This window comes from Mesoplodon densirostris, chromosome 2 (genome assembly GCF_025265405.1).
Source record: "Mesoplodon densirostris isolate mMesDen1 chromosome 2, mMesDen1 primary haplotype, whole genome shotgun sequence".
Taxonomy (NCBI): domain Eukaryota; kingdom Metazoa; phylum Chordata; class Mammalia; order Artiodactyla; family Ziphiidae; genus Mesoplodon; species Mesoplodon densirostris.
In genome coordinates this window covers 77,818,454-77,823,381 of record NC_082662.1, presented here as the reverse complement: position 1 = coordinate 77,823,381, position 4,928 = coordinate 77,818,454, and the positions used below count along the sequence as shown (strand labels likewise).

The window sequence follows — 4,928 nt, the reverse complement described above, 5'->3', positions numbered from 1 at the left end:
TTCCTACTTGTTTTGCTCCCTCATTTTGTAGAAGCACATTGTCCAGTAATGTTTTCTAAAAGGGGAAGAATGGCTTTTGTTTTTGGATATTGCATACCTGAAAATGTCTTTATTCCACCCTTACATTTGATTGATAGTTTGATTTGGTATAGAATTACCAATACAGGTCAGAAATATTTTTTTCTCCCAATTTTAAAGCATCACTCCATTGCTTTTATAATTGGGTATTTTTCTGATTGTCAGTACTTTCTAGGTGAACTGGGTTTTTTTGTTTTATGTATTTATTTTTTAATCACTGTAAACTTTAAACATGTTCTGTTTAACTCTAGTGTCTTAAAATTTCACAGTTACGTGTTTTATTGTAAGTCTGTTTTCATTTATTGTTAGCGGGCCCTTTCAAACTGGAAAGTCATCTTTCTATTCTTAGTTAAGATAATTTTCTTTAAATAATACTAATATGTTCTGAAGTCATGAGTTCAAAAGTCACTTTCAGATTTGTTTTAATCCTTTTTTATTGAAGTAGAGTTGGTTTACAATATTAGTTTCATGTATAAAATATAGCAATTCGATATTTTCATAGATTATACTCCATTTAAAGTTATTATAAAATATTGGTTATATTCTCTGTACTATATATTACATCCTAGTATATTATTTATCAGGTTAAAAAAATTTCTTATTAAAATTATTGCTTGACCTTTTTTGTTTTTTTTTTTTAATTTTTAATTTTTTAAAAAGATTTTTATTGGAATTGTTGAAAATCAGAATTACCAAAAATGTAATTTGGGTATTACTTCACAAATTACTTATTAATGCCAATTTTCATCATTTTTTCTGTCCAGAACGCTAAAAGAGAAAAGTCTTTCTAATGTAATGAAAAAGACACGTTAAAGATTAGTATATTTAGCATGTATTATACTTTAGCTTATTATGCTTATGAGGTCAATTGTTGTATGGAAACTCAACCTCATTTATTGGACATCTTTAGGAAATGATCAATTCCACAGAGAAATTTATGTACACACCCTTATTTTCATTTTACCTATATTTAATTAAAATATTCCTCAAAGATGTTATTTATTTCCCTAACTTAAACCAGGACCGCCCTTTTAACAGACCCTACTGAGTATTTATTTATTCTTTCATTTACTTAGTCAACAAGTGTTGTGTAAATTTTTCTTGGTGAGTCAGGATCATCATTATACATTATTGGTAGTGTTAAACTTTAAGACAGTTTTGCCCTTAGGGGCCGTGAAGTTGTGTAGTGCAATTGGCCTCAAATACAATGCTTTGAGAAAATTAACGCTTTTTGAGAAAAAGCTCATATGACTCAGTAAGGAAAAGAAAAACAACCCAATAGGAAAAAAAATGAACAGGTATTTCACAGAAAATGGATAACACATGGCTCATAAACATATGAAAAGATTGTCAACTTCTTAGGGACCAGAGAAATACAAATTAAAACCACAATGAGTTACCATTGTACACCACCACTAGCTAAGCCTGACAAATCCAGGTATTACTGAGGATGTGGAGCTATAGAACTCTTTCATACTGCTAGTAGAAGTATAAACTTTTGTAATTCTGTGGAAAACAATTTGGCATTAGCCAGTAAAGTTGAACATGCACATCCCTGCTACCCAGTGATTACATTCCTAAGTGTGAACCCTACGAGAAATCTTACATCTGTGTAGAAGATGTATATAAGAATGTTCTGCCAGCGTAGTTTATGGGGGAAAACTGAATCAACCTAAATATACATGTGCTGTAGAAAAGATGGATGAATTGGAGTGTACTCATACACTGGGATACCATCCAGCAGTGAAAATTAGTGCATTATAACTATTTGCATCAATATGGATGAATGTTATAAATAATGTTGAGGGAAAAAAAAGGAAGTCTCAGAAGGAGACATACAAGTATTATTCAATTTATATAAAGTTAAAAAGCTGACCTTACAGAATATATTTTGTAGGGATATATAAAACTCGATCCAACTATAAAGAAAAGCAAAAAAAGAAAAAGATTAAGAAATAATGCCTAGGTATTATCCTACTGAAGATGTGCCTCGAAAGCTTTTGAGTCACTTCAGAAAACCCTTCAGTAAGCATGTGAGAAAACTGTGTGCTAGCATCACTCCTGGGACCGCTCTGATTATCCTCACTGGGTGCCACAGAGGCAAGAGGGTCATTTTCCTGAAGCAGCTGAGCAGTGACTTGCTACTTGTGACTGGGCCTCTGTCCCTTAATCGAGTTCCTCTGCGGAGAACACACCAGAAATTTGTCATTGCCAACCTCCACCAAAATTGATATCAGTGGTGTGAAAATCCCAGAACATCTCACTGACACTTACTTCAAGAAGAAGAAGCTGCATAAGCCCAGGCACCAGGGAGGTGAGATCTTCGACACAGAGAGAGAGAAATACAAGATTACAGAGCAGCGCAAGGTTGATCAGAAAGCTGTGTACTCACAAATTCTGCGAAGAATCAAAGCTGTTCCTCAGCTCCAGGGCTACCTCCACTCTGTGTTTGCTCTCACAAATGAAATTTATCCTCACAAAGTAGTGTTCTAAGCTTCTTACAAGGAACCTTAGTAAATAACTCGGTCCGTTAAAAAAAAAAGAAATTATCCAGGGAGTATTTACATGGGAGGAGGGTGGGTAAGGGGTATGATTATAGAAGGACACAAAGAGGGATTCAAAGACATGGTAATGTTCTATATTACTTCAGTATCATTTCATTAAACCAATATTTCCTAAATGCCTGCTCTGTGCTAGGTACTGCTATAAGCACATAGAAGTGCAAGAGCCCTTTATGGAGAACATATTCTGTAAGAAAAGACAAAAAAATGAATGAAATATTAAATTATTATTGTTTTAGAAGGTGATAAGTTCTATGGAAAAAAATAAGAAGGTGAGGGAGTTAAGACAGAGCAGAGTGGGTGTATGGTTTGCAGAATTAAATGAGATGAGGCTTCATTGAGGTGACCTTTGAGCCAGGATTTGAAGGGCATGAGAGAGTAAGCCACATGGCTTTCTGGGTGAGTAACATTTTAGGCAGAGGGACTAGCCAGTGTGATGGACTTATTATGACAATATGTCTGATGTCTTCAGGAAGACATTGGGGGGGCACTTCGGCTGAAACAGAATAAGCAATATGGTCAGAGGGGTGTCAGAAGGACTTTATAGGGCTTTATTAGATGCTAGGTCAGAGATTGGCAAACTTCTTCTGTAAAGGACCAGATAGTAAATATTTTAAGCTTTATGGGCCATAGGGTCTCAGTTGCAAACACTCAACTCTGCTATTGTAACATGAAAGTAGCATAGACAATACGTAATGAGTGGACATGGTTGTTTTTGTATTCCAGTAAAACTTTACAAAAATAGATGGTGACTGGATTTGATTTATAGGCTGTGGTTTGCTACTTCCTGTGCTAGGTCTCATGGGAGGCCATTGCAGGTTTTTGAACTGAAGAGCAGCAGGCTCTGACTTAGTCATTTAAAAGAATCATTCTGGCTGTAGTGCTAAGAGTAGATTGTAGAGAGTGCCAAGGGTGAAGCAAGGAGATCTTCTCTTGGAATAATCAGGCGAGAGGTGATAGTGGCTTGAATCTTGATGGCACAGCTGAGGTAGAGAAAAGGGGTCCGTTTCTCTGCTTTTGAAAGTAGAGTTAACTGGATTTGCTGATTGATTGGATGTGGGTGTGAGAAAAGAGTCAAGGATGACTGTAAAGTTTTCAGCCTGAGCATCATTTAAGGAGAGAAATACGCTTTGTGGTTGCACATTATTTTTTAAATTATATATTATGTTTTATAAACTTTATGTCTGGTATATTTAACAATATATTTTTTAAAGGAGAACATGTTCCATCCAAGATCTGGTGTTTTATTCAGCAGCTTAACTAACCAGATTTTGCCTCCTTATCCTATTTCACAAACAGAAAATTCTGTTTTCCCTCCTTCCTATTGCATTTTTTTCCCCAAGCATATGAGCTGCCAGAAATAGCACAAAATGACCAGACTGACTTGGGAGAGGAAGAAGCAAAATGTCTAGAAGAAATGGAAACTTAAGATTCAAGATTCTCATGAGCATTGCAGTTTTTTCACCATTCTCCTGAAACCAATCCCCTATAAGGAACATCAGCAGCACTACAGGACAAGTAGGAAGGGAAAGAAAGCTGAAGGAAGAGTAGGCATGGGAAGAGAAAGGGAAGGAGAGAAGGAATGAAGGAAAACCCAAAGGACTGCTGGCTCTGTTGAGATGACACCAAAGCAATAGCTATAATTGATGAGAAGAATTGTTGTTAGATAAATTTCAGTTCTCCCAGCGTTTACTAAAAGGACAAGAGAGAAGCTTAGGAAGGGGAAGGAAAACAAGGTCCATCCCTGGGACCCTATGCTGAAGTTGCTGTAGTATATTCAATAGTGCTTTTTTTTTTTTAAATTTATTTATTTTTTCAGTGTTGGGTCTTCGTTTCTGTGCGGGGGCTTTCTCTAGTTGTGGCAAGCAAGGGCCACTCTTCATCGCGGTGCGCGGGCTTCTCACTATTGCAGCCTCTCTTGTTGCGGAGCACAGGCTCCAAAGGGCAGGCTCAGTAGTTGTGGCTCACGGGCCTAGATGCTCCGAGGCATGTGGGATCCTCCCAGACCAGGGCTCGAACCCGTGTCCCCTGCATTGGCAGACAGATTCTCAACCACTGCGCCACCAGGTAAGCCCTCAATAGTGCTTTTGACGATGGTGGCGAATCCATTTACAGTGAAGTGATGTCACTGTAGAGGCAAAGAATTGGGGTTTTTCAATATCATTCAAAAGAAGCAGACGAGAACAATGAGCCTTTTTTTTTTATTAGTTTCTGCTTTATAACAAAGTGAATCAGTCATACATATACATCCGTTCCCACATCCCTTCTCTCATGCATCTCCCTGCCTCC

At 37.0% G+C, this 4,928-nt stretch overlaps 1 pseudogene; it reads left to right on the top strand.

The window, feature by feature from the left end:
• Positions 1-2,036: 2,036 nt before the first annotated feature.
• On the top strand, positions 2,037-2,571 carry LOC132480716 (large ribosomal subunit protein eL6-like; annotated as a pseudogene).
• Positions 2,572-4,928: the final 2,357 nt, after the last annotated feature.